This window comes from Gorilla gorilla, chromosome 16, assembly GCF_029281585.2.
Source record: "Gorilla gorilla gorilla isolate KB3781 chromosome 16, NHGRI_mGorGor1-v2.1_pri, whole genome shotgun sequence".
Taxonomy (NCBI): Eukaryota; Metazoa; Chordata; class Mammalia; order Primates; family Hominidae; genus Gorilla; species Gorilla gorilla.
In genome coordinates this window covers 58,063,997-58,075,390 of record NC_073240.2, presented here as the reverse complement: position 1 = coordinate 58,075,390, position 11,394 = coordinate 58,063,997, and the positions used below count along the sequence as shown (strand labels likewise).

The window sequence follows — 11,394 nt, the reverse complement described above, 5'->3', positions numbered from 1 at the left end:
TTCTGTTTGTTCTCTGACAATGTAAACATCATACATTTTTATTAAGAGAGAAAATAAAAAGCAAAGAATCCACTTGAATCTCTCTAGGGAGCATCCTGTCACCGCCATGTGCAAGAAATCTGGTCTTCACCCGCATTTTAGCTCTGTTGCCCAGCATGATGTCCCGTCTAGGGCCACACTGGGATGTTCGTGGGCCCCAGGCATTTCTGCCTTCATGAACTCCTTTCTCTATCGATAGAATATTTAAAGTTATATTTTATGGCTGTTGGATAAAGACAAATAAGTTATTGCTGTCTACTAAAACATTTTCTTCAGCCTAAAGGTTAATGTCTTCCTTCTGATTTTAGACACAGAACGACTTCCATGGACGCCCAGGGCACTGTGGGCCTGGCACGGTGCCGACTGGCCAGCCCCATAGGGAACCCGCCCTGGTCACGGTGTGGGGGGCCCTGGAGCCAGCGCAGAAGGCACACAGGTCGGGAGGGAAGGGGTGGCCTGGGTCCCCAGCTAGCTGAGAATGTGTTCCAGCTCTTGGGAGCCGGTGAACCAGACTTGGTTCTTAGTAGGTGGGGCGGGGAGCAGGGCACACAAGGCCGAGATCCAGGCACTGATGCTACCTGGTCCCTAGAGAAGGGAAGGACTGAAGGGAGTGCGCGGCGGGGCCTGCAGCCAAGGGACATCCACACCGCCGCTCCTGACCTTCTCCTTCGGGTCCTTGGCTCTTCCTTGATGAGCGGCACGACGGTCCCAGAGCTTGGGGCCGGGCTCAAAGATGGGGTCAAGCGGCCGTAGCGGGTGCGGCGCGGCGCGCTCCCGGAAAAAGGCAGGGGCAGAGGCGCGGGGCTGGGCAGTGCCGGCTCTTTTCTGATGGATCATCTGCCCCTCGGTTCGCTGTCCCCGGGCTGAGAACCCAGAGTCCCACATAGCACCTCTGCCCGGTCACAGCCGCTTCCGACAGCAGGGGGCGCCCCGGCGCTGGAGGTGAGAGGCCGAGGGCCGGGGCGCGGGATCACAAAGGCAGCTGGGCCCAGAAAGAGCCCCGGGAAGAAGTCCAGTTGGAAAAATAAATCAAATATTAAAAATAATGCATCGTCCCCTCGCCCGCACCCCACCTCTGAAAAGCCCATTCCCGTCTGGGGCTCTGCCTCCTCGGGCTGTGCGCGTCCTCCCAGAAGGGCCAAGATACCAGCTCCCCCGACCCGGGCTAGGAACACACACGTGACGGGCAGGAAGCACTGGGGCGAAAGCCCCGAGCTGCCCTCCCCTCTGAAGGCTGGGAGTCCGGAGGGTCCCCCTGGGCCACTTGGCTTCGTCTAAAAATAAACACGGGGAAAGGGAAGCAGAGACACACCCTCCAGAGAGAGCCTGGGGGGCTGCCTCTGAAGACTGCGCGCGGCTGCTCCCGCCCCTACGCCAGGAGCCCACTCGGTGGTCTTATTTGTAATGAAAACAAACGTGGCCCTTTCGGCAGCTGAGGACAAACATGAGACGAGCATAGTCAGGGACAGATGTTTAGGAGAAACAAAAGGAGGGTATGTAGGAAGCGCAGGGCAAAGGCAGGCAGAGCGAGTATTGCAGCAGCCTTTGCTGCGTGCTGGGAAGTTTCTAACAATGCCGGGCTCTTGGAAAGCACTGAGATTGCAGCACTTGTTTTGATAGCGAGGCAAGGAGTCACAAAGTCAGGCAAGGAGGGTCATGGAAAGCGGGGTGACAGAGGGAGAAGTCCGGGGCGGTGGTTCTCTTCTAAGGCCTGTACCTAGTCCTCATCTCTCTCCAGCCTCTTTACAATTTTCATCCATGGAAAGTGAAGCCCAGAGAAGTTAAGTAACTTGCTTAAGGTCACACAGCAAGTTGACAAAAACAAACAAACATACACACACAAAAAATAAATCACAGCCAGGCACGGTGGCTCACGCCTGTAATCCCAACATTTTGGAAGGCTGAGGCACGAAGATCAACTGAGGTCAGGAGGTCGACACCAGCATGGCCAACATGGCAAAACCCCGTCTCTACTAAAAATACAAAAATTAGCCAGCGTGGTGGTGCATGCCTGTAATCCCAGCTGCTCGAGAGGCTGAGGCACGAGAATCGCTTGAACCTGGGAGGCAGAGTTTGCAGGGAGCCGAGATCGTGCCATTGTAGTCCAGCCTGGGCGACAGAGTGAGTGAGACTCCGTCTCAAAAAAATAAAAAAAAAATACATATAAAATAAAAATAAATCAGGAATGCAAGATCCAAGTAACTGGACTCCCAGTCCAGTGTTCTTGGTCGAGTTGCTCTTTGAGCCATTCAATCAACCAATAATTACTGGGAGCCAACTATGTGTTAGGCCTGACTCTGACCCTGATCTTCAAAGCGGTTTCTCAGGTGTTTGGTTCTTGCCATCTTCTACCAAAATCCAGTCCATACCCCATATCTCAGCTGAGCTCCTCTGGTTCTTCTCTAGACCTGCTCCCTCTCTGAACTGCAAGGCCGTGCCTTTAATGGGCCTTTGGCATTCTGTCTCCAGACCTCCCTTCTCATCTGAAGGGCTCTCAGGAGAACAGAGAAAAAACCAGCCTGTCTCCAAACTGGCCCATCTCAGGGACTGGGGGCCTTTACCCCCAGTGAAAGATGCAGACCTTACGGCGCTGCAGTACAGTAGAGTTAACTGACTCCTTCAGATAGTTGGATGGGTCTCTCGATCATTCCTGATCATAACATTTTGCCTATGTTAAGTGCTTTCCACCTATCATGTTACCTTCTAACTACTCCCTTGGTTGGATACAGATATTAGCCCCATTTCACAATTAAGAAATTGAGGCTTAAAAGGATTAAAGAGTTTTTTAGAGGAGAAACAGCTCTTCCTTACAGAAGGATCCTAAGTAATAAATGTGAATGCTCCCTCTCCAGGAGGTGGCACTTAATTCCCCTGTCCTGGAGTTTGACCTCGCTTAGTGACTGGCTTCTGATGAATAAAATGGGGAAAAGGAAAAATAGTAACTCCACAGTGCAGACAGCTGGCAGGCACCACCTGAACCAAGAGATCAAGGTTAACATCAGCAGTGATAAGTCCCATTGGTACCATGTACCTCTCGAATAATGTGATGAGAAGGACATTTCACCTCTGTGTGGCACCCAAAAGCATAACCCCAGTCTCATGGCAAAACACCAGACACACCCAAATTGAGGGACATTCTACAAAATCCCTCCCTGTACTCTAATGTCAGAAGTCAGGCTGGGCGTGGTGGCCTGCGCCTGTAATCCTAGCACTTTGGGAGGCCGAGGCAGGCAGATCACCTGAGGTCAGGAGTTTGAGACCAGCCTGGCTAACATGGTGAAACCCCATCTCTACTAAAAATACAAATTAGCCAGGTGTGGTGGTGTGCGCCTGTAATCCCAGCTGCTTGGGAGGCTGAGGCAGGAGAATCGTTTGAACCCGGGAGGTGGAGATTGTAGTGAGCCAAGATGGGGCCACTGCACTCCAGCCTAGGCAACAGAGTGAGACTCAGTCTCACACAATAAATAAATAAATAAATGTCAGAAGTCATGAGAAAATGAAGAAAGATTGAGAAATGATCACAGACTGGACACATCCTAAAATGCAACCTGGTATCCTGCATTGGATCCCGGAACTTGGAAAGGACGAGAGTGTAAAGAACGGTGAAATCTGAAAAAAGTCTGTAGGTTAGTTAACAGTAACATACCAATGTAAATTTCTTAGTTTTAATGAGTGAATCATACTCACCTTCAGAGGGGAACTTGCCTCCTCTAGACCCCAGTGTTGGCAGGAAGGGCACAGAGCTCCCTGGGACAGCACCCCTTTTTCCAGGGAATCAACCAGCCATGGTTTTTGCTGAGCACCCCTACAGTCTCTCTGGGCAAGGTGTAGTGATACATACTAGGGAGGAGATGGGAAGAATTTGGCGTCGAAAGATTCTCCCATCTCATCTACAGCCTTTTTCGTCACTATTGAAAACGATTTTAAACTTCGAAAAATAAATCTGATTTATTTAGTTAGTATAAATAATCTAATGTATTTAGTTAGTCCAAAAATGAAATCCTTATTCAATGATTGAGGAAACTTTATGGTCCCAATCCATATCCACCTCTACCAACTAAGAAGTGTGGTTTCTGCTTCTCAGTAGCAATGAGCTCTAAGCCAGCATTTCATCCGAGCTTAGGTTCCTAACCTGCGTTTGGCGTGGGAAGAATTCAGTGGCAGGTTAGAATGCCAGGGGACGGGAGAGCCACAGGCAGGTGTAGAGAGGGGACAGTCAGGACTGGGACACCGCAGCAAGTTCCCTGAGAAGGGAATGAACCTTCCTCCTCATTGCTCCAGACAGAACATGGAGGAGCCTGGAAAGGTGGGACTTCTGGCTCCGGGATAAGTGGGATCAGATGTTAGGCAATCTTACTCTGATTGGATTATTTTCCCATTCCTAAACCAATCGCTGCAGCTGTGGGGATGAGGCACTGCATAGCTTAGATGTGGAGGGTGTACTCTGGGGCCAAGGAGCAGGATCAGAACACACAAACCATGAAGACAGAGGTGGGTCCTGGAGGGACTGCTGCCAGAAGTTGGGTGGATAGATACCGGGCAGGCACAAAGCAACCACAGGAGACAAACTGCCAAGATGAACCTGTCTCGTTGGGTCCAAATACCTGCTCTTCCTGGATCCATGCACGCACCAACGCTAGGACAATCAGAGGGACAATTCGTTGTGCAATGTAAACAGACAAAGAGTCTTTTCGCATAGTGACACCCAGAGGATGTGCTTACAGGAGGCTCAGCTTGGTTGTGTACAGGGTCTCATTGTCTTTCAGATGCTCCCTCTGCAGGATCTGAGGGCCCCTTCCCTCTGCCCATCCAGAATAATTGGCAAATCCCTGGTCTGGCAAGAAAAGGTAGGACTCAGAAGAGGAAAACGAGTTTGAGAAAAGAGGGTGCCATGAAGGAGGGGTGGGGGATGAGGCAGCCATCCATGGAGGCAGCCCTGCAAGCTACGTGCCAAGGACACCAGGCATTGTGGAACAGGGTATAGGGCAGACTCAACACACACACCACCGCCCTGCCCCAGGCAACCTGTATGGGCCGAAAGAGATGACTTAAACTAGGAGTAAAGTACCAAACTGTACATTCTTTTTACAGCCAGCCCACTGTATTCATGGATCAAAATATTCAGATAAAAAAATGAATGATAGCATTTGTACTGAAGTTGTACAGGCTTTTTTTCTTGTCATTATTCCCTAAGCAATACAGTGTAGCAACTACTTACATAGCATTTACATTGCATTAGGTATTATAAGTAATCTAGTGATGATTTAAAGTATACGGGAGGATGTGTGTAGGTTATGTGCAAAATACCATACCATTTTATATCAAGGACTTGAGCATCCATGGGTTTTGGTGTTCACAGAGCTGGGGGTGGCAGTGTCTGGGATCAATCTGCGATGGATAGCAAGGGACAGCTGTACTCCGTGTGTGCTTGGCTGGCTAACACAGGAATATAATTTAGCAAAGAACTCTCTTCTCCACCAGAGAAGACTCACACCCATGAAGAATGAAGATTGAAGATTTGAAGATTTTTCTTGTAGTATAGTAACTTTGTGTTAACCTATTTCCCATCTCCCATTACACTGTGATTTCCTTGGGGTAGCCTGTTCTCAGCCAATGCCATGTGGGGCAGAAGAACTGCCCATCTGAGCCCTGCCTGAATTCCTGAACCATAAAATCATATTAAAAATGATTTGTAATTGAATAATTGATTGAATGAGGGAACGGACATTAAACTGAGGATTACCTGGAAAATCTGATTTATTATCTGATTTCTACCAATGGGACCCAGGGTCAATGGCTGGAGGAAGCTTTTAACATCCTACCAATTCAAAGGGACTCCTATCTTGGTAAGAGCCTCCAAATGGGTTGAGTGAGAATTCAGTGCAACTTAGCAAGTATAAGAATCCACGTACAGTGGAGGGGTCCCTGCTCTAAAACTCCCACCACTTTGGGCCCGCAGTCCCCCAGACCAATGTTTGTGATTGCAAAACCACTGCTCCTATTATTAGCATGACTGGCTTTGTCACCACGGTCAGGTCCTCCCTGACTTGGGCCCTCTCTGGGTTAACTGCTCCCTCCTTAGGTCCCAGCGTCCTGTGTCCTCACCCTGGAGAGCATATGCTACAATACCTTATAATTTCTCACCACCTTCTTGGTCTCTCCTGCTGGTCTGAGTGGTGGCCATCTTCAGATCTCCTTTGGCACCCAGTACCCCACATGTTTTAGGGATGAGGGAGAAGAAGCAGGGGGTGCCAGAGCTCAGCTTCAGCTCTTCCTGGCAGGGAATTGGAGCTCGAGACTGAAATGTATTTTGTTACTTTATTTATTCAGAGATGGAGTCTCGCTCTCTCACCCAGGCTGGAGTGCAATGGCGCAATCTTGGCTCACTGCAACCTCCGCCTCCGAGGCTCAAGCGATTCTCCTGCCTCAGCCTCCTGAGTAGGTGGGATTACAGGGGCCTGCCACCACGCCCAGCTACAATTTTTTTTTTTTTAATTTTCTAGGGGAGATGGGGTTTCACCACGTTGGCCAGGCTGGTCTCAAACTCATGACCTCAAGTAATCCGCCTGCCTCAGCCGCCCAAAGTGCTGGGATTGCAGGCATGAGCGGCCGAGTCTGGCCTATTTTGTTACTTTAACTTATTATGAAAGTTTCCTAATGCACATGAAAGTAGGTGAGAATCAAAATGAAATTTTCATGTATCTTCGTCTAGTTTCACTATCAACATTCTGACATTCTCACTTTGTCTACCATGTACTTTAGGCTAGAATATTTAAAACATAAATACCAGTATCATATGACTTACCTGTAAACACTTCACAATATGAGCTTGAGATGTAGAATCACTGATTTTGGGGTTAAATGAACCTCAAAAGTCCTCCTGTGTTCAAATGGGCCTGGGCTTGGAAGCTCAGCAGTGGGTGCCCGGCTCTTGGAGACCCCGGCCACAGCGGAAGGGGGATACAACGTGGATGCTGGAATCAGCTCTCTGCCTGGATCCTGGGAAAACGCCCCCTGCAGTGATTGGCTTAGTTCTTCTTGGGCCCATCACAGCTCATCCAAGTGATCCACTTGCTTCCTGTTCTCCAACTCCTCTGTCACGTGCAGCCATTTCATCTTCACACCACACCCTTGTGATTTAGGGAGTATCATCTCCATCATGCCTGTAATCCCAGCACTTTGGAAAGCTGAGGAGGGCAGATCACGAGGTCAGGAGTTTGAGACCAGCCTGACCAACATGGTGAAACCTCGTCCCTACTAAAAATACAAAAATTAGCTGGGAGTGGTGGCGGGCGCCTGTAATCCCAGCTACTCAGAAGGCTGAGGCAGGAGAATTGCTTGAACCCAGGAGGCGGAGGTTGCAATGAGCTGAGATCATAGCACTGCACTCCAGCCTGGGTGACAGAGCGAGACTCTGTCTCAAAAAAAAAAAAAAAATTCCCCCACCCCTTATTATTTGCATATTACAAGCAAAGCAGTTTATGCTCGGAGAGGCTAAGTGAGTTGCCCAGGGTTACCCAGGTAGTGGAGGGAGAAGCAGAATTCCCACCCAGCTCTGCTGAACTCCGATGCCCTAGCTTGCCTGGTGGCACCCACAACCGGCCCTCAGTGTCCACTTCTGAGTTTAGCCTGGGCAAGAGAATGGTCCATAAACGACTTCCTGCCCAGTGGTAAACAGTGGAAGGCAGGCTCCTGTGTTTCTCATGGTTGGTGGTAAACGCTGCTTTTGCAAAGTGGCTTTTGGGGAGGAGAGGTTTTAGGAAGTGTGTTAAATGAGTGGGGAAGTGTTACTTGGGGGTTTCCCAGCACTCATCACGCACACTGCAGGGGCTGCCCTCCCCTGCAGCACACTGGGAGAGCCTGTCCTCCAGCGCTGCCCACGCCCGGCCGTGGGCCTCATTCCCCACTGGATCTCCTGCCTTTGATGTCAAATATACCCAATTCATCTCTTTCATATCACTACAAAGGAGCCTCCTAATTACTCTGTTTAGACAGCCTCTTCTTCAAATATTAAACATTTGGTCTTCCCAGGCCCCCCAAGCATTTAATATCATCAAGGTTGTTGCGAAATCCACTTTTCCCCCAACTGGTGGGCAGATTCCTCTCTCTCTCCATTCCCAGCCTCCCTGGGCAGATCTGGACAAGTCACCCCATATATTCTTTTCCCAAGCAGGCTGCTCTTGGGACACAGCCCTTTTCTTCTGGTGAGAGGGTCGGAGCAGTGGGGTGGACCTTGAGCGTTTTCTTCAATCTCAGCCCTGTTGGGAAGCCCTGGAGAAGCCTTGGGGAGACCCAAGGACTCAGGGGTGACCTGTCATGCCTGACGCAGGTATGTGGGGCATCTCCACCTTTGATGGTGGCAGGCCCAGCACCAAGTCCAGAACGTTTGCTGGCTGGTGGGGAAACAGAGACTTCCTGGTTCCAGATCAGAAACTGCCTTGAGTAGCTGCATCTCTCCAGACACCAGATGCTCAGTACCTGCGGCTACGATAGCCTCTCCTCCTTCAAAAAAAAAAAAAAAAAAAAGCACTCTAATCCTGGAACCCGTCCCCATCCCGAACCTGCACGGCCTTGCCACCGCTTCCTTAGGTAGAGAAGTCGGCTCACATTTCTTCCTACTCAACAGCTGCTAGTGTTCGCCCTTCTAATGTCTCCCTCCTGGTCCCATGGGCCTTTGCCAGCTGATGTCATGGGTCTGTGCTATGCTCCCTGTTTTGCTCTCTCTTCATGGTGTGGCTGGTCCCCAGAAGGACTCTGTGGCTTGGGACTGCTCCCCAGACGTCCCTCCTGTCTCCTCATGGGCCTTGTTGCTCTGGCTGAGCAGAAAACAGCCTCCCCATTCCCCCGGCCCCACACCAACGCGGGGGTCAAGGAGGGTTTCCAAAGGGACATTTGAGCAGAATCTTTTCCTTCTCTCCTTCCCTTTCTCCTTTCCCTGCCTTCCCATCTCCCTTCCTTCTTTCTTTCAACTTTTTATTACGAAAAACTTCATTTTCAAAAGTAAAGTGTATAATGAACCCCCATTTACCTATCTCACCCAGCATCAATGCTGATAGACCGGGCCAATCTTGTTTCCTCAAAACCCCCTAACCCCACTACCCACCCTCCAACACTGGATGGTATTGAAGCAGATTCCAGACATCGATTGTATCATTCTCTCTGTAAACACTTCAGTGTGTATCTCTAACAGACAAGGACTTTTAGAAAAACATAACCACAGTATCACATCTAAAAATATAAACAGTAGTCCAGTCAGTGTTCGAATTGTTTCATAACTGCACTTTTTAAAGTGGCTTGTTTGGATCAGGATGCTGAGCAGACAGACTTGAAGGGATTGAAGGGTGACACATTTTGGTGTGGGTGTGGGCTGGTGGTGGTGATGGGGAAGCACATTCTCACGATTCTTGGACACTTGATTGGCCTACTGCAGACAGCAGGGATTCCCTTTTTTTTTTGTATTTATTTATTTTTTTTTAGACGGAGTCTTGCTCTGTTGCCCAGGCTGGAGTGCAGTGGCATGATCTCAGCTCACTGCAACCTCCACCTCCTGGGTTCAAGCGATTCTCCTGCCTCAGCCCCCTGAGTAGCTGGGATTACAGGCAGGCACCACCATGCCTGGCTAATTTTTGTATTTTTAGTAGAGACAGGGTTTCATCATGTTGGTCAGGCTGGTCTCGAACTCCTGACCTCGTGATCCGCCTGCCTTGGCCTCCCAAAGTGCTGGGATTACAGGCGTGAGCCACTGGCCAGGACTCCCAATTTTTATTAACCTCTACTGAACTCATTTTCAACATTTCACAATTGTTTCCCTGGCCAATTGAGACTCAGGGGTATGTCACTTCCTCCAGGCAGCCTTCCCTGCATCCTGGCCCCCAGTCAGCCCGGGCAGGTGTTCTTGTTCTATAACTGAGTTCACTGTCTTTCCCAGGTGACACTGTTTGTAGCTCCCTATAATAAGTCTTCCTCAGGGGCAGCATGTGCGAGACACAGTCGGGTCTATTAGACATGTGCTACTGAATAAGGAGGAGGTCAGCCCTCATCCATTTCTGATTTGCTGCCCTGTGGGTTTGCTTTCTTTAGGTGGGTTAGGAAGTGCCTCCTATGTGCCATGCATCTCTGAATTCTTCAGTTAATTCTCACAACCGTCATGTAAGCTGATACGATCATTAATTATCCCCACTTCACTGAAGAGAAACCGAAGCTCAGCATGGGTAAGTTGATTGGCCAAACCTCACAGTTGCCACATTGAAGGTCCCTCCTATCTCCTATTGCCCTACCCACCAGAAGGGAAGAGCCATTTGGGCTGCCGGTCCTGGCTGGAACATTCTAGAAAATGCCCACAACAGAACATGATGGCTCCTGCCTCTCAGCTGCAGGAAGTGGTTCCTTTCACTATTTCTGCTCAAGTCTCAGGGCCACTACCCCCTCCCCATCCAACCTTTCTTCCCCAGCCCAATAGAGCTGAATTCTCCCCTGCTTGCATCCTCAGCCTCTGGTGGCTAAGCAAGCCTAGAGCAGGTACTTCAAAGCTTCCTGCTTAATTGTGCCTTCCCTGCCCATCATTAGGCAGAGAGTAAAGCAAACAAATTAAATGCACATTTTCTTCTGAGACCCGTGCAGGATGGCACTGGCACCGTCCTCGGTGTTGTTTGTGCTGATGGGCTGGCTGCCCAGCTTTGGACTGGGCAGGAAGCACTCTGGTGCTGGGACATGCTTACCTGTTTCTTCCTCCTCCACCCCTGGACAGAAGGTCGGTGGTTCCTGGAGAAGAATAGTTCCTTTGTGTTTTCTTTCCTTTCTTCCTGTGCCTAATTAGGAATTATGCTTGGGAATCAAGCTAATTAATCTCTGCCAGTTCAGGGTGAGATCAAGCTGCTCGCACTATCAGTGTTGATCAATAACTCACTGCTGAAAGAATTTGAAAAACAACGCCGCTCCTTTCAGCACAGGCTTTAATGAGGAAGAGGTGGGATGGCCCCAGGGGGAGACCTGGAGCAGGTAGGCAGAGGATCGTCTGGTGAAGCTACTACCCATTGCCTTCTGCATGTGAGAGGGCCCCCCACAGGCAGGGCTTTCTAACGCCCAGGCCCAAGCCAGGGGTGGGAGCTTCATTATTGTGCTGCCTTGTTGAGTAACCCAACTTGTCTTGAACTGCTGAGGGTGGTCACTGGGAATACTCATAAGACGGTGGAAAACATGGCCAATGGCTGGGCTGTATTTCAGGACAAGGTGACCCCTCTGGCGTACTGATCAGAGGCCAGCCAGAAGCCTGCTCCCAACACTAGGCTGCCACCTCAGCCCAGCGACGACCAAATATCCAGGAGAAAAGATGCAATCTTGCAGGAAATAGAGCTG

At 49.9% G+C, this 11,394-nt stretch overlaps 1 long non-coding RNA gene across 2 annotated transcripts; it reads right to left on the bottom strand.

Moving 5' to 3' along the window:
• LOC101134443 (uncharacterized) lies at positions 1–7,411 on the bottom strand. 2 transcript variants are annotated; one of them, XR_010130992.1, is made up of 5 exons: positions 6,845–7,411; positions 4,762–4,873; positions 4,518–4,675; positions 700–3,879; positions 1–228 (listed from the first exon to the last, which is right to left on the bottom strand). It is a non-coding gene; the product is annotated as an uncharacterized lncRNA (long non-coding RNA). The 2 variants fall into 2 exon arrangements; XR_008672171.2 differs by having other exon boundaries at positions 700–4,675.
• Between the last annotated feature and the right edge of the window lie 3,983 nt (positions 7,412–11,394).